Raw genomic sequence first — 22,697 nt, forward strand, 5'->3', positions numbered from 1 at the left:
CAAAGTCAACCCTTTCCTATAACCTGAAATAGTATTTCTTCAAACAAATGAACAAAGCACATACTTCACTCAATGTTCTCAAAATTACAATCTTCCAAGCTCTCTTTTATTGTAAAACAATGAAACAAATAGTTATTCACCGCCTATCTTGGAAGTACCCCACCAGATGACCTGGAGAGAAACAAATTTTTTGTTAGTATTTACCAAATGAGATGTGACTTTTCTGGCTGACTGAAGGAACCCTGCTTAGAAAACCATCATGGTGCTAAATAAAAGGCAGGTTCTGTTGTTAGGATGCTGCTAAATAATGACAGTCACAGCTGCCAGCCTATGACTTTTACCTAAGCGTAACTACCTTCAAAAAGTGTCTTTGCTACTCTGATCTTCTGGAAATTTTATTTGTTCGTCTCATTTGCTAAAAATAAAAGATACAAATATGCAATTGAACTATCATGTCAACTTTTTTTTGTCGTCTGATTTCTGTATATCCCATGCCTCTGTACCAAGGTGACTTGTAGTACATTGGGGATCAGTTCTGTATTGCTTTTCTGGCCTTTACACAGTAAAGTAACTCAATACATGCATGTTATATGAGTCAGAGTGCTACTGCTCTTGAATGAAGCATTTTCAATGTTTGCATTATTCTATGTTAGCCTCAATATCAGTTTTTGAGATCGTTCAAATCAATCTATCAGAATAACTAGAAAAGGCCACCTTTTTACAATGCTGGAAAAAAATAATAAGTGTTATGTTTAACTTTAGTAGCAGTTCTTTGATTTATTGTTCTGACCTTTTAATTTCTTGCAAAAATGGGATTCTTTAGAAATATAAATCAGGGTAAAATCAACAAGAGAATTTGCCTAATATTTAAGCTCAAAGAAAGTGGAAGTCTTATATAGAGGTCAGTATGATCATCTAAAGATTTCTTTGTAAGCCCAACATATATAAAATGTTGAATAATCATATCAGAATGCTAAAGAAAAAAGAAGTACAAGATTATATCACAGCTTCTGCAAGATAAAATATTCCAAGAATATGGAGGAACAATTGTTTGTTCTCTTCTTTTTAGCTGTTATGAAAGGAACAATTTTAAAAGCAAATAATACACTGGAAAATCCCAAAAATTTATATCATACTCAAAGTAATGTGTTCATGTAGAATCAAACTACACTTTTTGTAAATGAATAATCACAACTTAGAAATAGAGACAATCTTATAAAAAGACCAGATTAAAAACAAAATACTTTATTCATGGTAGATGGCAATTTTTTAAATAGGTGTTCATTTTCCACTGGAACTCAAAGTCAAATTGCCTTTCCTGTATGTTTTTAAGTGAAATTTACTGATTGAGTTGACGATGATACTTTCAGGAATCAATGAGCATTTGATGATGTAGACCTCAAACAGCATCCTCTTTGCAAAAGAATTCATATCATTCTTTACAGAGCATCTGTGCTAAGTGAAAATAAATTATGAAGGGGAAAAATGAAAGAAACATAAAACAAATATTCACAGATGGGTGATATTTTTACAATTGGCAAGTGCTTCACAGGACTAATAGAAATTTGCTTACATAAAAAAACAAAAAACAAAAAACAAGCTATCAAGAAAGTTGAACATATGACCATTGTCTTTATTACCCAGGCAACACCTACTATTATCAGTAAGTGAATGTTTAAATGAGATAAGTCAGAAGTCTGGAAATAAGGGAAATATCTTGGGGAGTCTCACTGTCAAATCCATTCAGAGGAGATTAAACAGAGATAAACAATGTTACATTTTTTTAAAAAAAAGTTTTTTCAGACCCGTAAGTCCCATTATAACCAAGCTTAAGACATGAACATACATATATATATTTTTGTGATCCTCCTGCCTCAGCTTCCCCAGTAGCTGGGACTATAGGTGCGCGCCACCATGCCCAGCTAATTTTTGTATTTTTAGTAGAGACGGGGTTTCACCATGTTGGCCAGAATGGTCTTGATCTCTTGACCTCATGATCTGCCTGCCTCGACTTCCCAAAGTGGTGGAATTACAGGTGTGAGCCACCATGCAGGCCTGATATGAACATATTTTTAAAATGTAGCTATCAATCAAAATGAAGTTGGTAGTAGCACCAGCTATGCAAAAAGAGAAGCATGAAGGCAAACATTCAAAGTAAATATTAAGTCAACTGCTTTCTAGTGTGCAAGGCCAATTGACAATAGTATTTTTATCATTATGTAAATAAAATAATTGGGGTTAGTTCTAAGCCATTACACATTTAAATCATACAGCAAACTGTCCCTATTCTAATTCTATGTTTACAAACAAATCTACTTTTTGTTTGTTGTTTCCCAGAATGAGATGGTTCTTCCATCAATATTGTGGTCCACGTAACAGTTAATTTGCTTATTACAAACAAATCAACTGATTTTCAATGGTTATTTACCAGTTTCAAGGACTCCGGTGAATTCGCCAACATAGTATCTGCCCCTTGAAAACCAGGCAGCAGCCCTCTCCTGGCTTTTGCAAGACTTTCCAATAGATTATGGGAAAAACCAAGTATTTTAGACATTTGAAGTTCTACATCTGCATTTGAGTCTAATCAATCAAAACTCACAATCAATTGTCTATATAAAGTGAAAGTAATTATAATCAATTAATCATTCTAGTATGCCAAATTCCATGTAGGTATTATTTTAGAGCTCATCTGAGAACCATCGTACACCATTTTCAGAATCTAAAACTGGCACTAAATGAAAACATTAACAAACTTTAAAATGTATCAGCTGATTTGTGAACATGTTTTATATGGTGGGCGGAAGAATAAGAGCAATTCAAATTCAAGTGTCAGTTTGTTACACATTAACAAGCAAAATATGTTTGCAGAATATGCATGTTGTCAACAAGGCATGCATAAAATTGGAGTGCCTTTAGTGTTTATTATAACTTAGAATACAAGTTCATAAAAGATGGGGAGACTGCTAGGTATGTCTTCCCCAAAACAACCAACTCATAAAGAGTATTGATGAAGTAGAAAATTATTATTTTTATTGAAAGTCAAATTTCATTCCTATGTTGAAAAAAAAATTGAAGAGAACTTAAAGTTCAGTTATGTTATGTTTGGCATGATAGAAAAGTAATCACATAATTTAACAGTGAAAAACTAATATTTTCCTAGGTGTGGTGATTTACGCTCCTAACACTTTGGGGGCCAAGGCGCAAGGATAGCTTAAGCCCAGGAATTCAAGACCAGCTTGGGAAATGTGGCAAATTTCTGTCTCTACAAAAAGTACAAAAATTAACCGGGTATGGTGGTGCACACCTGTGGTCCCAATTACTCAAGAGACTGAGGTGGGAGGATTTCCAGAGTCCAGAGAGCTCAAGGTTGCAGTGAGGCATGATTGTGACACTGTACTCCAGCCTGGGTGACAGAGTGAAACCCTGCCTCAAAACAAACAAAAGCCTAACATTTGAACATTGTAAACCTCTGTTCTGTCCATGCAAATTGCATGTGCTAGTGAATTTCAATTGAAATCACAGAATGATTTTGACAAGCTTGAAGGAGCCTCAAAACTATTCTGACCATGGATAAATCAGGATAGCTGGGATATGCTACAATAACAAACTCAAAAACCTCAACACAGGAATATTTTTTATGCTACATCTATTGTAAATTGGCTGGACTTCCATTCTACATAACTATCTTACTTCCTCTGTGGCCCAGGCTGACGGAGCTTCTATTCCCAGTTGGCATCATAGAAAGAAAAGGGCACATAGTGAAGTATTCACTGATGGAAAAGTAAAATCCTGCCCTGTGCCAAGAAGGAGAGAAGACAACAAATTAGCAATATTTGTTAACAACTTTAATGACTATCAAAGGTAATAATGATAGGTACAATTATATATAGCAATTTCAACAGAAGTCTCTTAAATTGGGAAAAGCTCTAGAAAAGCAGAAAGACAAATATTGTTTAAATAGAAATAAAATGCGAATGATGTTTTTCTTGACGTAAAAAATCTTATGAAGTTAACATTGTATACCAGGTAAAAGGAGAAAAAGGAAAAACAACAGACTGTATGTGTGTCTTAGGACCAGCTGAATTTAGGGCTATCTATATTCTATGTCCAAGATTACCCTATGATTTATTTTAATTGCAATAAGGTATAACTTCGAAAATATCAGAGACAGCTTAATTATTTCCCTCTGCTTTTATTTCCTAACACATAAAATGCCAACACATTCTCCTTTCTGCTGAAAGCTTTCATCTAAGGTGGTGTTCACTGATCTTCATAACTGCTATTGATCCTGAGTATGAACCTTGCTGGGGATGGAGAACACATAAGAATATTGTCTAACGTCCTAAAACGAGCCACTGCCAGGTCAACCTTTCAGCAACAGAGAAGAGCAGGTGTTCTGACCATTATTCTTCCTTCTGTCAGAACTGAAATAAGTGGCTTATAAGTAGCATCCAATCATATTTTATTTCTGTCTTTATTTGAGATACCAAGGGACATGTGTCTCACCAATTCTTTAGGGGAAATAAAGCAAACAAACATAATTTCTAGACAAAGGGACTCTCTGTAAAGAACTTCAGATGTTACATATTCTCCTCCCTTAGGCAAACACATAGCCTATCTCTGGGAAGGAGTGCATAGACTTTTACATACCTAGCTAAGATAATAGACAATACTCAAAGTTGAAATGTGTCATCTACTTCCTACAAAAAATAAATAAATAAATAAATAAATAAAACAATTGTTATATGATAGCGTTAAGTTTCAAATCTCATTTATAGAATTTTTCCAAGGGTCTTCCTTAATGCACTTCAGGCTAATACAGTCAGCTATAAATGGAAGACCTCGAAAATATTCAAAAGATGGCCAAAGACTGCAATGTTGACACTGTCCATAAGTCAATTGTAATATTCAGAAAATGAGATTATTTTCTATAAGGGGTCTCTTAAAGGAGGATTTTCTGTATTTTCTATAAGGGATATTACACAATCATAGAACATTTGCTGTGAGTCCTAATTTGCATATTAAATACACATTTCTATTGAGCATGTACCTGGATGCAGGATTTCTGTGTTACAAAGCATGCATGCACATGTTCTATTCAATAGCATTACAGCATAGCAGTACCAATATATCTCCTTCCAGTTACAAGACTTTCAATGACTGTACATACTCATGTACATTTGGTACTTTTGTATTTACAATAGTCAAGAAGACCACTGCTGTCTACTGTATACAGAATTCTAAAATGGTCCCGTAATATCAGCACTGATTTTGCTCCTATAATCTTATTATATTACATGATCAAAAGTATTTGCCGGATGAAAGTTACTAATCAGTTGTCCTTAAAATAAGATTAGTCACATGACTGCCAAACTAATCACATCAGCCCTTTAAAAGCAGACAGTTTTTCCTAGGTGGTTGTAGAAGGGAAATTCAGAGAGATTAAAAATATAGGGATTCAACTGGGTGCAACGGCTCACACCTGTAATCCCAGCACTTTGGGAGGTCGAAGCTGGTGGATCACCTGAGGTCAGGAGTTCAAGACCAGACTGGCCAACATGGTGAAACTCCCATCTCTACTAAAAATACAAAAATTAGCTTGGCGTGGTGGCGGGCACCTGTAATCCCAGCTACTCAGGAGGCTGAGGCAGGAGAAGTGCTTGAACCTGGGAGGCGGAGGTTGCAGTGAGCTGAGATTATGCCATTGACTCCAGCCTGGCAGACAGCTTGAGACTCCATCTCAAAATATAAATAAATAAATAAGTAAGGATTTAACATGACAGATATTCCACTGTTGGCTCTGAAGATGAAGGGGACATGGGGAAAGGAACTAAGAGTGGCCCATAATTACTGAGAATGATCCCTGACATAGTACCAACTAGGAAATGGGGACCTCAGTTATACAACCACATGGAACAGAATTCTGCCAACAATCGGGGTGAGCTTGGAAGCAGATTCTTCCCTAGAGTCTTTAGGTAAGAGCCCAGCCTGACTGACATTTTTACTGTGGCCCTGTGAGACCCTTAGCAGAGATGCCACCCATGAAGTTGAGAACAAATTACTATAAACTTTTGACCTACGAAAATGTAAGGCTAATAAATAGGTATTGTTTTAAGTTGCTATGTTTATGGTAATTGGTTATGTATTAATGGAAAACCAACACATGATCTTTGACTAATCAGGTAGTACAGAATACATCCGAATGAACCAGTCTGTACTCAGCTCTAGTTGATTGCTGTCATAGGAATGAGTGGTCCCCGTTGCACCACATTTCATCTTTTATGAGATGCTGGAAATAGATATTTTTAGATGGAATTTCCAATTCTTTTTTAATTGCCAACTAATTCTGTTTCAGAAAAATGGAATTTATTCAATATTCAGAAAAATTAGAAAATGTAATTAATTTGAAGCAGAAAATACATCACTTTGCAGGCAAATAAATAATATCTGAGGGCAGCCAGATTGAATTCTGGCCTAGATAATGATTAATTCAGTCCCTTGCAATTCCAGTGTTCCATGGATCCACTAAATAAGTATAATAAAGCCTTTTCCTTTTTGTTTTAAATAATAAATACTTTAAATGTTGTAATATTCTGAATGGCTTCCAGTTTTCTTTTTCAGATGAAATATTTATAACTAATGCAGTATTGTTAAGTATTCTATGAGATTTCTTCTTGTGGAGGGAATTACAGTAATTGAAGTTTATATTGAAAATTTGCTATGGTAAATCATTAGACAAATAATTTTAACATAAGAAATATGCACTTTGACTTATGATCTTTTTTCTTTTAATAAAAATATGTAAATACTGTTTATTAAGAAGAAATAATTATTTTTCTTCTCATTCACAGAGGTAGTAATTAAGAGTGTGACCTTAGACAAGTTGTAAGAACTTGGGCAAGTTTCTGAATCTCTACTTGTCTACATTTCTTGATTTTTAATGTGAGTTTATAGTAGTAAGTGATTAACAGGGTTTTTCTAAGGATAATATGAATCAGTACAATTGCAGCACTTAGATTGTTGACTAGAACAGAGTGTTCAACAAAGGTGAGTGATTTGCAGACAGAGGTATGGGAGTTCTAAAGCAAGCGATCGTGCCTTGGCTATGGCCAGGAATATTCAGCAGCTTAGTATTGCTTCCATCCTGTTTCGTATTACTTTCAAACCAGCCCAAGTCCATATTTCAAGTCCCTTGCCTGCTTTAGTCCAATTTGACTTTATAGTCTGACTGTATGACCGCTCATTTTTTTACCTCATGATACGCACTGCATTCCTTCTTGTTTAGATCTCACAATTTGGAGTGCCAAGAGTCCTACTTTCCTTTGTTTGCCCATCCTAAAAGTCAAACCTGTAGATTACTCCTTCACAAAACCTCCCCAGATCCTGCCAGAGAAGCTTAACTGCTTGTTACCATAGTCATTGTTTAAACTTCAGGTACATGGCTGATACCTTGCATTAAAGTTATTTGCATATTGATCTATATCATTTGTGGATGATTAATTTCTTATAAAAAGCAAATTTATTTAGTTGTGTCCCTACAGAACTCAGTATAATGACTTTTATATTTTAGAAACTCAGTAAATGTTAATTGCATTGTATTTAAAATTTAAAAGTAGCAAAGCAATGCTTCAACAATGTTAAGCAATGAATGTAGAAAAAGAAATTTCTCTATCATTAATATTTAAATATTATAAATTTAAATAGGCTTTGGTCTGGCATTTTTTAGAGTTTTGTTATTGTTTTAGTGTGTGTCTGTATGTGTGTGCTTACTTGAATATTAACTTTTTAAGCTTAAAAGCAAAGCAGCTGTTAGGATAAGAAGCATGTCAGAAATAGGGCATTCCAAACAACATAATTATGTTTATATTGTCTTGAATATAGAAAAGATTCCTATTATTAAATAAGGTAGATTTCTATCATAGCACAATAGCCTAGAGCTCCATTTATAAAACACACATAGGCCTTTGACAACAGCAGGGCCCAAAGGGAAAATTACAACAATGAATGAAAGGAAGCATGCCCATTTATTTAAGAGCATAGTTTCTATTATAATGCAAAATGATGCATTTATTGACAACAGATCAAACTAGGAAGGGTTTCTTTAGCTTGTAGACCCACTGTCTAGGTAGAATCCAAATTCTAGATAAAAAAGAGTCTTAAAAAAAAAAGAAGGATTTCAGTGGAAGTTTCCCTTCTACCTTTCTCAAAGGAAAACCCATCAATCTTTAACTTGGGATTCTAATATACTATTTCATTTGGCAAAGAGCTGCTATTTCTGACTGTCTGCAAAGCAATCAGACGGCAAGACAGTCTGAAAATTTAGACACCAGTGGTTCACATACAAATTCTCTCTTCTCTCTACCCTCTCTAGACAATGAACATATCAGACTCTCACTTCTCCAAAAATTATTCCAGCTTATGCATTCCACTCAATGTATAAACCAGTGCTGGTCAAGGGAACTCATCAGAGGTGTGCTGGGATTCTAGGAAAGAGTTTCATAACCAATACATAAGACTTATTTCTGCTCTTCTATGTGTTGTGTAAAGATATGCATGTTGCTCAGTGGTTACTTTGTAGCTCTAAGAATGAAAGAGGGAAAAAACAGAAAAACACCCTGGTCCTTAATAACACCTGGACAGAGTTAAAACCCAAACCGACCAACTCTGTACTTCCTTTTACATCAGAAAATAAACACTTTTTATTTAATTCACGTTTAATTAATTGGGTATTCTTTTACTTGCAGCCGTAAACATTCTAATAGACACATAATTTGTTTTTGTATGGTCTATATCTCGGTCAGTTTGAGCTGCTATGCCAAAGTACCATAGATTGGATAACTTCAACAACAAATGCTTATATCTCTCAGTTTTGAAGGGTAGAAGTCTGAGATCAGGCTGCCAGCATGGTCAAGTTCATGGTGAGGGCCCTCTCCCTAGTTTATAGATGGCTGCCTTCTTACTGTATCTTAACATGATACATATAGAGAGCCTTTCATAAGGGCGTTATCCCAACATGAGAGCGCCACCCTCATCATTTCATCTAACTCTAATCACCTTCCAAAGTCCCAATCTCCAAATTAGGGTTTTCTTTCTTTTTTTTTTTTTTTTTTGGTAGCATCTCACTCTGTCGCGTCTGTCGCCCAGGCTGGAGTGCAGTGGCATGATCTCCTACCACTGCAACTTCCACCTCCTGGATTCAAGCAATTCTCATGCCTCAGCCTCCTAAGCAGCTGGAACTAAAAGTGCGTGCCACCATAACTGGCTAATTTTTGCATTTTTGGTAGAGGTGGGATTTCATCATTTTGGCCAGGGCATTCTTGAACTCTTGACCTCAGGTTATCTGCTTGCCTCAGTCTCCCAAAGTGCTGGGATTAAAGGCATGAGCCACCGCACCCAGCCAGGATTAGGGTTTTCAATATAAAAATTTGGAGGAGCCTAAGCATTTAATCTACAGCAGACTAGATCTTGCAATGAGAATACCAAGTCCAAAGTACTTCCTGAGTGGTATAGTATTCAACATAATCACAGCCAACTAAGGCTTTTGTAATTCTAATTGATTTTTTTTTTTTTTTCTATGAAGTCTTGGTTAACAGCAAGATTCAGTTATAGTAAAATGATGACTTAAGGGACATTTAAGCTGAAATTATGTGACTGTCTTTATAAACTGTAATACTTGGAAAGATAAAATTAATGGTAATCTTGTGCAGTTAAACATTAATATCTTGCTAATCCTGGACCTCCTCAGTGATTTACAGCTCAATGAATGCTGCTAATAGATATTCTAGTGCAATGCATGTCGATAATACATCTGTGTGAGAAGGACTACTGTATAAGGTTACTTCCAAATGCAATAGCAAGACATTTCAGCTAGAAATCTTTTAACTTTTTTATGACAAAGAAATTAAAAACGTTTCTATTTCAAAACTCAGTTGATGTGTATTGCTTAATTTGGGATTGTTTGCCCTGAAGACTTATCCAGTCAGTCTAGAAATATGTAGGTCATGTCTTATGTACAGAGTCATGCCTATACATGCCTGTTAACTTCAGGTGAATTATCAAGCCTCTACACCTTCACATTCCTATAAACTAGGGCAGATACCACCTTCCTATATGAACACAAAGCACAAGAATAGGAGGAAAAAAAACAAAAAGCAGAATATATAGATCTGTTTTAAATAACAGAAAATGGACATTTTAAAAGATGCATATAGACTTAGCAGTATCAGAGTTTGCTATTTGTCTATTTTACCTATTATCAGACCTTTGAAAGTTATACAATGCTTGGTTTTGATACAATGGGGACAAACAGTGACTAACCACATAGTATATAGAGTAAGTGGGATGTATGGAGTTTATCTGTTTCTTTTGGAAGAGATGGACAATGAAAAATGCAATTTCTTATTTGATAAAAGAACATAAATTGATTAGAACTCCTGTGATTTTACATGACAGAAATCTCAGCTTAGACTGACTTACGCCAAAAAAGGAAACCTGTTGGCTCAGGCATCTGTAGAGATGAGAGCAGGTTGTGGCACACTTTGATCCAAGGACTTGTTCAAAGCCGTCTAAACTTGGTTTCTCTCCATCTCTGCTTATTTCTCCATGGGGTTTATTCTCAGGATCCTCTTATTGTCTCAAGAGGTTCCAGGCCCACATCCTCCTCATTACTAACATGCTCAGGAGAGAAGAATCGTGCCTTTCTTTCAATAGTTCCAGAAAAAGATCTCCTTGAATTTTATTTTTTTTAGATTGGATTCCTGTTATTCCTGAGTGAAAGTGAACAAAGCAATGCAGTTCCAAAGGGCCAGGAGCCAAAAGGAGTGATTTCTGAACTGAACTCTATGGACTAAGAATAAAGGAGTGTTATTCGCTAAATAAAACTGTGAGTTTGCTACCAGGAGGACAGAGAGAATGAGAGCTGAGCAGCAAAAACAGAGATGTTCACTATCATCTCTTCTATTTTAACTAGCATAGAAATAAAACTAAACTGACGTACATCGTTTGAATCCACAAATAAAGAAAAATTCTTTGTCAAGTGACTAAAATGACTTTAAGATTGATCGAAGTTGTACTTTATTCTCAAATCTCTCAGTGTAAAACTAAACACGTTATATATTTTATACATAGTACTTAATTTAAATTTAACATATTAATAATAAATAAGTTTAAAATAAATTTTAATCAAACAAAAATTAAATATGTGATGTGGTAAAGTCTACCATGACTTCAACTTATAAAGGTGATTTCATAGTGATAAAAAATAAGACATGATTCCAGATACCAAATTGACCTTATAGGTAGAAAAATCTTATATAAAGCAATATTAATCAGTGGAAAGAGAGATTAAATAATGTAACATTGTGTGTTCTTGCTGTGGAATAAGTTGGGTGGAAAAAGGAATTTTAAAGATAATTAAGGATTGAGCTGAATCTTAAAGGAATGTTAGGGTTTAATTACATGAAGTCAAAAGGTAATCTAGGCTCAAGGAACAAAATCTCCTTAAAAAAACGCAAAACAAAACAACAAGTGAATAAAATAAGACTAAATTTTAGTGAAACAACAAGAATGCCAGCTTCATAAAAAACAGAATAATAAGTCAGAAAGTTCTATGTCAGGAAATTATAGGGTCCTTAAAATCAGGTAAAGAGTTGGTGGAACATCACAGAGATGTGGATTCTGGAATCACACAGACCTGATCTTAAGCCTCTGCTTTGCCGTTTACTAGGTGTATGGTTTGGGGCTGATTCATGCATCTTACTGAGCCCCCGTTACCTTATCTGTTATTGAAGGTTAATACAACCTACTTGAAAAGATTGTGAGAACTAAATGAGACAAGATATTTGAACTTAGCACAGTTCCTGATAGATGGGGTACTAGTAGTAATTGTCAGTAGTTATTATAGGTAAAGCATCCCTAATCAAAAATTCTAAAATCCAAAATCCTTCAAAATCTAAAACTATTTGAGAGCTGACATGGTGCCATAAGTGGAAAATTTTACGTCTGACCTGATGTGACATGTCATGGTCAAAACACACAAAACACCGTTTACTCCATATGATGGTTAATATGGAGTGTCAATTTGATTGGATTGAAGGATGCAAATTATTGTTTCTGGGTGTGTCTGTGAGGGTGTTGCCAAAGGAGATGAACATTTGAGTCAGTGGACTGGGAAAGGCAGACCCACCCTCAATCTGGGTGGGCACAATCTAATCAGCCGCCAGCATGGCCAGAATAAAAACAGGCAGAACAATATGAAAAGACTAGACTGGGTTAGTCTCCTGGCCTACATCTTTCTCCCATGCTGGATGCTTCCTGCCCTCAAACATCAGACTCCAAGTTCTTCAGTTTTGGGACTCGGACTGGCATCCTTGCTCCTCAGGTTGTACACAGTTTATTGTGGGACCTCCCCTTGTGACCATGTGAGTCAATACTCCTTAATAAACTCCCCTTTATATATACATCTATCCTATTAGTTCTGTCCCTCTTGAAAACTCTGACTAATACACTCCACATCTTCAAGAGAAAAAATACCTCCCACATTCCTTCAGTTGTGATATTTCCTTACTCTGTATGCCCAGATTCTCCCACATAAGCATGCCCACAAAGTGTAAAAAATAGAACAGGTGCATGTCAAACGCACCAACAACAAGTTTACCATGATGCCCCACATGGGCCCAAGCTATTTCTGTGTTTTTGTTGTTGTTGTCGTTGTTGTTGTTGTTGTTGTTGTTTATGCTCTGCTTTGTGGTGCAGAAATATTGTTGGAAATGTCAAAAAGACCTGAAGGTATCCCTGTGGGTACCAGTAACAAGAACAAGAGGAAACATTTATGTTTGTCTATAACACAGAAAATCAGGCTGTGTTATGCTCATACTGCTGCCTGAGAAACCAGACACAGCTGGATTCTGCTCTCTGAGAATCCAGACAGCAGTGTGAGTATGAAATGTCTTACCGAAGACATTTGTTGGAATGACAGCATATATGACCTGAAGAAACAGAAGAATACATTGTTGAAGTTCTATGTTGAAAGTGATGAACAGGTAATGTAAAGCAGAGAAACACTGCAAAACACTAAAGATGAAGATCTTGATTACGTATTGAAAGAGTGAATCCATTAGCATTGCAATGAACACATGTCACTTAATGGTACACTGATCAAGAACCAAGTAAAGATTTATCAGAAAGAACTGTACATTGAAGGGAACTGTTAGTATTTAAGAAGCTTATGGTGAACATTTAAGAAAAGACATGACATTAAACTTTTGAAGAGTTGTTGTGATAAGGCATCCACTGATCACAAAGCAGCAAAGAAATTTATTGACAAGTTTGCCAAGGTTATCACTGATAAAAATCTGAAGCCGGAACAATTCTATAATGCTGATGAAACAACATGCCAGGGATGATACTAATGTTGGTGTAAATACCACAGAAAGACAATGATGGCAGTTCATGAGACAGCCCCTAATTATTAAGGGTGCCAAGAACAGAATAAGCTGTACGGGGATGTGCTAATGAAGCAGGCACACGTAAGTGTAAACTTTCTGTGATAGGCAAAACCATCCATTCCTGCTAAGGAGTTACTTAAGTTCACTATTATGCTATCAAAAAGGTATGGACCACCAGGAACATCTTTTCAGATTTATTTCACAAATATTTTGTACAAGTGACTTATGCTCACTGCAGGGAAGCTGAGCTACATAATAACAGCAAGATTTTGTTTTTCCATGGCAACAGTTCTGCTTATCCTCCAGCTGAAATTCTCATGGAAAATAATGTTTATGCTACATAGTTTCCCCCAAATGTAACTTCATTAATTCAGCCAGTTTAACAGAGTATCTTTCTATCAATGAAGACTAATACGCAAACATTTTTTTGAATAGCATGCTAGAAACAATGAACAGAGGCATGAGTGTGGAAGATTTTCAAAAGGAAATTAGGATGAAAGATGCCACATATGCTATTGCCAATGCTTGGAACACAGTGACTAAAGACACATTTGTGAGTGCCTGACACAACCTCTTGCCTGTGATATCACTATGTTCAGTGATAATGATGAACATGGTCGTGGCTTTGAAGGATTCTGTGTGTCAAGTGAGAAAAAAAAATTGATGTCTGACCTTCTTATATATATAAAATATGTATCTTCAGAATCCATAGTAAGCTGAAAGAAGTGAATATCAAAAAAGCTTTTAACCTCGGTAATGAGACTCCAGGTGTTTACTCATTGACTAATGGGAAAATAGACAAAATGTTTCTAAATCAAGGTGATCATGATACCAGTGATGATGAGGGTGATGTTAACTCTACAGAAAAAGTAATGCTGCCGGGCGTGGTGGCTCAACCCTGTAATCCCAGCACTTTGGGAGGCCGAGACGGGTGGATCACGAGGTCAGGAGATCGAGACCATCCTGGCTAACACGGTGAAACCCTGTCTCTACTAAAAATACAAAAAACTAGCTGGGCGAGGTGGCGGGCGCCTGTAGTCCCAGCTACTCGGGAGGCTGAGGCAGGAGAATGGCGTAAACCCGGGAGGCGGAGCTTGTAGTGAGCTGGGATTCGTCCACTGCACTCCAGCCTGGGCAACAGAGCGAGACTCCGTCTCAAAAAAAAAAGAAAAAGAAAAAGAAAAAGTAATACTGATGATGTTATGGTGAAAATGTGTGATATGATGGGCTAATTAAAGGATTAGAATGGTGTGCACTCATAAGAGAAGAAGAAATTGTCAGTCTAGAAAATCAAAGAATAGCTTCTAAGACAGAAACCATTGTTAATGAAGGAAATGAGCATAGAGAAAACATTTTAAAGACCCATCAAGCAGAATGCTTTCTCATCCCTAGAGAACCCATTTCCTGGTTCCTCAACTGCTTCTGATGGTATGTTTTCACCAAAGAAAAATAAAATGCAGTGTATATTAACCTTTTAATCAAAATACAGCATGATAGGAAAAAAATAAAATCTTCCCATGGTTTGTTGATGTTGTTTAACAGCTTCTATAGGTATTCTGGTGAGGTGACTGTGTTGCTTAGTTACTCCGAACACATTGTTTTTTCACTGTATTAATGGTACATTATATATATATTATATATATATATATTTTACTATTAAGTATTCGTGTACGAATAAGTATGAGAAAATAATTGCTTATTGGTAGCATATAATTTCACAGTCAGGAATGATGGTGATGCCAAACAATCAGATATTGTTTCTGTGGCTGTGGCTGGCTGAGGCAGTGACGTCTTTACTTTCCGATGGTTCAATGCACACAAACTTTGTTTCATGCACAAAATTACTTAAAATATCATATAAAATTACCTTCTGGCTACATGTATATGGTGTATATGAAGTATAAATAAGTTGGTGGTTTAGGTTTTAATCTTCTCCCCAATATATCTCATTATGCATATGCAAATATTCCAAAATCTAACAAAACCCAAAATTCAGTACAGTTCTAGACCAAAGCTATAATATAAGCTGGAAGATTTTCAGCTTATATTATTATTATATGAATTAATGCAATAAAAAGCAAAGATCTTGTGTTGTGGTCTTTCAGGGAAAAAAACACAATCTTACTCAAATGCCTCAAGTAACATGTAGTTGTTTTTTGTTGTCTGTATGTTTTTTCAGAGCAAACGTAGAAATGAAGATAATGCATGGCAAGATCTCCAAATAACCAAAGAACCATCCAGAAAGAAAAAAAAAAAAAATGAAGTTGACCTGGCTTCACAGTGACCAGATTATCATACCCGAGTGTGGTTCAGGCTCCAGGGCTCTGAGGAAACAAGGAGTATTGTATCATCGACTCGGTAACAAGAGTTAAATGTGCTTTCTTCTCATACCTCCAGCTATTGCCATGCTCTGATTAATATTTTTGTGACTATCTCTACTGCTACTCTTTCCTGCTCTGAGTTGGTTTTTCTTACATGGCCAAATTTCTGAGACAGAAGTTTGATTTGGTAAGTCATTCTTTAGATAAAGCCACCTGTAGATTGGATATTCTTGGATAAGATGCCCATCCACTTAGTATCTGCCAAAGAGAAGACTGAAATTTGGGGATCATGCAGTCACAGCATGAAAAAAATTGCAGAAGGAATTTTGTAGATGGAGACTGTGCATAGAAGTTGGGGCAGAAGATGTAGCAGGTTATCTGAGACTTAGCCTATATAGGACACAATAATTGTTTAAAATAGCTGAGATATTGATAATAAAAGTGATAATTTAAAACAATTATTTAGGCATGAATATGTTGAAAGCATCAAAGAGAAGGATGCTTGTATAAGTAAGGCAGATATAAGCAAGGACGTTGTTATGTTTATTCCTGTTTGATGTTTAAAGACCTGAACTGGGACTAAGGGAGTGGGACTTGTCAGAACCGGACCTGAAATATCTAAACCACACTAATACAGCTTGATAAATGACCAGTCATGAGGTAAAGAATCCTTTTCACAGAGTAGTTAAGAACACATACTCGGTTGCTTTAGAGTCTAAAAAAAATCTAGTTTTCTGTTTCCATTTTGTCACTTATTAACTTTGTGACCAGAAGAAGTTGTTTATCCACTTCAAATTTTAGTTTCTTCACCCATAAAATAGCGTTATTCACAGCAGCAGCTGCATAGTGTTGGTGTGAGAAGTGGATTATATCATGCCTGTGAAATGTTGAGCGTGCAGTGTCACTTAGTAAATACTCAGCACATGTTACCTGTCTTTAATAACTCTATCAGAAGAGGAGTCCAAGAACACCATGAGGTATAGATTGAATCCACTGAATCCATTAAAGAGAGGCCTCAGGAGGGAAATTGATCTGCAGGCATCAGAGACTGGGTTCTGCTTTGGAGGTGCTGGGTGGTCTGTAGTACAAAATAATCTCCAGCTGGAAAGGCCATTAAGGCACTGAATGCATGGAAGGTTATTAACTTGGAAGAAGATAAGAGACAGAATAAGAGAATGGCATCTGGGAAGTAAAAATGTTGATGTTGAAAGAGCATAGGTGAGCTCTCTGGAGAAAAGAGCAAGGACACCAGAAGAAGAGACCTCACTCTGCCCCCGGCTAGAGATAAAAGAAGAAATATGCTAAGAAAATAGAGAAGTCTCTGTGAGAAAGTCCCATGGCTCATCCAACATGCAATTTAATATTATTTGAACTATGTTTAACACTTGTTATTGGCCTTTTATCTCATCGCAAAAACATACTCTTCCGCAGTTAGCTAAAAAATTTCAATAAAATTATTTTAATTCATATAAAGTGTTCCTTAAACACTTTCTTTCAAAATAAATCATACACAAATAATGTTTCTTGAACACTGCATTGTAAATAAGAATACTTAAATAAATATAAAACAGTGATATGTATTTTAAAATTACTTACTTTCATATTTTGTGTCATATGACAGAAAATGCATAACAGAGAATGTAATTCTCATTGGAATCTATCAGTAATTCTTTAATATTTGGTAAACAGTCCTGCCTTCCACCTATTTTCTCCCCCCCCCCCCTTTTTACTTTAATTTTCATTTTAGGTTCAAGGGATACTTGTGCAGGTTTGTTACACGGATAAATTGCGTGTCACTGAGACTTGGTGTATGAATGATCCCATCACAAACGTAGTGAGCATAGTACCTGACAGGTAGCCTTCTAACCCATGCCTGCCTCCCACCCTTCTACATCAACCAGTCCCTACCATCATTTGTTCACATCTTCATGCCCATGTGTATTCAGTCTTTAGCTCCCACTTATAATAGAGAAAATGTGGCATTTGTTTGTTTGTCCCTGTGTTAATTTGCTTAGGATAATAGCCTCCAACTCCATTCATGTTGCTGCATAGGACATGATTTCAATTCTTATATGGTGGCATAGTATTCCATGGTGTATATGTACCACATTTTATTTATCCAATATATTATTAATGGGCATTTGGGTTGATTCCATGTCTTGGTTATTGTGAATAGTGCTGCAATGAACATACACACCCATGTATATTTATAGTGGAATAAATTATACTCCTTTGGGTATATGCCCAATAATGGCACTGCTGAGTCAAATGGCATTTCTGCCTCTAGATCTTGGAGGACTTGCCACACTGTCTTCCATAATGGTGGAACTAACTTACACTCCCACAAACATGTAAAAGTGTTTCTTTTTCTCTGCAACTTCATCAGTGTCTGTTGTTTCTGGACATTTTATTTATTTATTTATTTATTTATTTATTTATTTATTTATTGAGACGGAGTCTCGCTCTGTCGCCCAGGCTGGAGTGCAGTGGCGCCATCTCGGCTTACTGCAAGCTCCGCCTCTGGGGTTCACGCCATTCTCCTGCCTCAGCCTCCCGAGTAGTTGGGGCTACAGGTGCCCGCCACAACACCTGGCTAATTTTTTTGTATTTTTAGTACAGACGGGGTTTCACCGTGTTAGCCAGGCTGGTCTCGATCTCCTGGCCTCGTGATCCGCCCGCCTCCGCCTCCCAAAGTGCTGGGATTACAGGCGTGAGCCACCGCACCGGGCTGTTTCTGGACATTTTAATAATCACTATTCTGACTGGCATGATGGTCTCATTGTGGTTTTGATTTGCATGTCTCTAATGATCTGTGATGTTGAGCTCATTTTTGTATGATTTTTTGACCACATGATTGTCCTTTTTTTCTTTTTTTTTTGAGAATGTCTGCTTACATCTTTTGTTCAATTTTTTAATGGAGTTGTTTCTTATAAATTTCTTTAAGTTTCTTGTAGACTAGACATTAGACCTTTGTCAGATGGATAGATTGCAAAAATTTTCTCTCATTTTGTAAGTTGTCTATTCACTGTGATGATAGTTTATTTGGCTGAGCAGGAGCTCATTAGTTTAATTAGATCCCATTTGTCAATTTTTTCTTTTGTTATAATTGCTTTTGGAATTTCGTCATGAAATCTTTGCCCATGCTTATGTCCTGAATAACACTGCCTAGATTTTCTTATAGAGTTCTTATGGTTTTGAGTTTTACATTTAAGTCTTTAATTCATTTGGGGTTAATTTTGTATAAGGTGTAAGGAAGGGGTCCAGTTTCAATCTTCTGAATAAGGCTAGCCAGTTCTCCAAGCACCTTTTATTAAATAGGGAATCTTTCTTCCATTGCTTGTTTTTGCTAGGTTTGTGTAAGATCAGATGGCACTTACTCCAAAATTGATCACATAATTGGAAGTAAAACACTCCTCAGCAAATGACTGAGATTATGACAAACAGTCTCTCAGACCACAGGACAATCAAATTAGAACTCAGGACTAAGAAATTCACTTAAAACTACACAACTACATGGAAACCGAATGACGTGTTGTTGAGTGATTCATGGGTAAATAGTGAAAGCAAGGCAGAAATCAAGAAGTTCTTTCAAACTAATGAGAACAAAGAGAAAATGTAGCAGAATATCTGGGACGTAGGTAAAAAAGTGTTAAGAGGGAAATTTACAGCACTAAATCCCCATATTAGAAAGCTAAAAAAAAAAAAAAAAAAAAAAAAAAATCAGATTAACAGCCTAACATCACAACTAAAAGAACCAAAGAACCCCAAAGCTAGCGGAAGATAAGAAATAACCAAGATCAGAGCTGAACTGAAGGACATAGAGACACAAAAACCTCTTTAAAAAAAATAGTAGTAATAATAATAATAAGCAAATCTAGAAGCTGTCTTTTTTTGAAAGAAAATAATAAAACAGCCTGCTAACTAGACTAATAAAGAAAAAAAAAGAGAAAGGAATCAAATAGACACAATTGGAAATGATAAGGGGAATATCACCACTGACCCCACAGATATCCAACCAACCATCAGAGAATACTATAAACACATCTAGGCACATAAACTACAAAATCTAGAAGAAATGGATAAATTTCGGGACACATATACATTGCAAGACTGATCCAGGAAGAAATTGAATCGCTGAATAGTCCAATAATAAGTTCTAAACTTAGGGCACTAATAAATACCTAACAACCAAAAAAAGCCCAGAAACAGACAGATGTACAGCTGAATTCTACCAGAGGTACAAAGAAGAGCTGGTACCATTTCTACTGAAACTATTCCAAAAACTGAAAAAGAGGGACTCTTCACTGATTCATTTTATGAGGCCAGCATAATCCTGATACAAAAACCTGGCAGAAATACAACAAAAAAAGAAAATTTTAGGCCAATTTTTTTTTTTTTTTAATTTTCTTCTGCTAACCTAGGAGTTGGTTTGCTTTTGTTTTGCTAGTTACTCTGTGTGTGACATTAGGCTGTTAATTTGAGACCTTTCTAACTTCTTGATGTGGGTATTTAGCACTATAAACTTTCCTTTGAACACTGCTTTCACTGTGTCCCAAAGATTCTGGTATATTGGGTCTCTGTTTTCACTAGTTTCAAAGAATTATTTGATGTCTTTCTTAATTTCATTATTTATCCAAAAGTCATTCAGAAGTAGCTTGTTCAACTTCCACATTATTGTATGGTTTTGATAAATTTTCTTGGTACTTATTTCTATCTTTACTGTATTGCGGTCCATGAGTGTACTTGGTACAATTTTGATTTTTTTAAATTTTTTGAGACTTGCTTTATGGATGAGCGTGTTATTGATCTTAGAGTATGTGTCACTTGCAGTTAAGAATATGTATTCTGTTGTTGTAGGATTTTTCTGTAGGTGTCTATTAGGTCCAATTGTACAAGTGCTGAGTTTAAATACAGAATATTTTTGTTAGTTTTCTGCCTCAATGATCTGTCCAATGCTTTCAGTGAGGTGTTTAAGTCCTCCAGTAATATTGTGTGGTTGTCTCAGTCCTTCACAGATCTCTAAGAACTAGTTTTATAAATCTGGGTGCTCCAATGTTGGGTGTGTATATTTAGAATAGTTAAGTCTGCTTGTTGGTTTATGTAATGCCTTTCTTTGTCCTTTTTAATTATTGTTAGTTTAAAGTCTGTTTTATCTAATATAAGAATGGCAACTTCTGTCCTTTTTTGTTTTCTGTTTGCCTGATAGATCTTTCTCTATTCCTTTACTTCGAGCCTATGGGTGTCATTACTTATGAGATGGTCTCTTAAAGACAGAAAATACTTGGACCTTGGTTCCTTATGAAACTTGCCACTCTATGCCTTTTAAGTGGAGCATTTAACCCATTGACTTTCAGGATCAATATTGATATATGAGGATTTGATTCTGTCATTGTGTTATTAGTTGGTTGTTATATAGACTTCATTGTATAGTTGCTTTACAGTGTCAATGTGGTATGTGCTGCACTTTGTTTTTGTGGTGGCAGGTACCATTCTTTCATTTTTATGTTTAGCACTTCCTTCAAAATCTCTTGTAAGGCAGGTTTATTGGTAACAAATTCCCTTGGCATTTGCTTATCTGAAAAGAATGTCATTTTCCCTTGTCTTACAAAGTTTAGTTTAGTGACATATGGAATTCCTGGTTGAAATTTCTTTTTATAAGGATGTTGATAATAGGCCTTTAAACTCTTGTGGCTTGTACAGTTTCTGCTGAAAGGTCTGGTGTTAGCCTGATGGAGTTCTCCTTGTAAGTGATCTGCCCCTTCTCTCTCACTGCCTTTAAGATTTTTTTCTTTCACGCTGACCTTGGAGAATCTGATGCCTATGTGTCTTGGGGATGATCGTCATGCATAGTATCTCACAGGGGTTTTCTGAATTTCTTGAATTTGCATGTGGCCTCTGTAGCAAGATGGGAAAAAACTTTGTGAACTGTATACAAAATACATTATCCTAGTTGCATGCTCTCTCTCTTCTCTTTCAGGAATGGCAATATGTTATAGATTTAGTCTCTTGACATAATCCCATATTTCTCTGAGATTTTGTTCATTTTTTAAAAATTTTTATTTGCTTATTTCTGTCTGCCTGTGTTGCTTCTAAAGAGTGGGCTTCAAGCTCTGAGATTCTTTCCTCAGCTTAGTCCATTCTGTTGTTAATGCTTTCAATTATGTTTTGAAATTCCTGTCATAAAGTTTTCATTTCAAGAAGGTCAGTTAAGTTCTTTATTAAAATGTTTATATTGTCTCTCAACTGCTGGATGATTTTACTGTTTTCCTTGGATTTGGTTTCAATCAATTCTTACATCTTGATGAACTTACTTGCCATCCAATTCTGAATTCTATGTCTTACATTTCAGCTATTTCAATCCAGTTAACAACCATTGTTAGGAATGTAGTGTGACTATCTGAAGGTAAGAAAATACTCTGACTTTTAATGTTACCAGAGTTCTTGTGCTGGTTCTTTCTCACCTGTGAGAGTTAATGTTCCCTTTTCTTTTGAATTTGTTGTTCTTTGGATGGAGTTTTTTCTTTTTATGATCTGTTTTCCCTTGAGGATTTGACTGTGGCACAATTCACATATAATTGAATGACTTCATTTCTGGATTATTTCTGAGGGCCCAGGCTCAGCTCCACACTCCTGGGCTTCATGCTCTAACCCTGGGTGGCTGGGACCAGGTTTGCAGCTCTGTCCTCTCATTCTTCAAGGTCAAGCCCCACCTGGGCTGGCAGGACCAAGGTACTTCCAGACCACTGACAACAGGACTCCATCAGGCCTGGCAGGGAAGCTGTGGGCACAACTGCTCGGGGGAAGGCTGCTGGGGTGCTATAGCTGGGAGGTACTCTGGTGGGGGTGCCACAGGCAGGAAGTACTCCACGGGATACATCACAGATGAAAAGTGTTCTGGTGGCGATGGCTGGGGTGGCAAAGATGCAAAGCG

This window comes from Papio anubis, chromosome 2 (assembly GCF_008728515.1).
Source record: "Papio anubis isolate 15944 chromosome 2, Panubis1.0, whole genome shotgun sequence".
Lineage (NCBI taxonomy): Eukaryota > Metazoa > Chordata > Mammalia > Primates > Cercopithecidae > Papio > Papio anubis.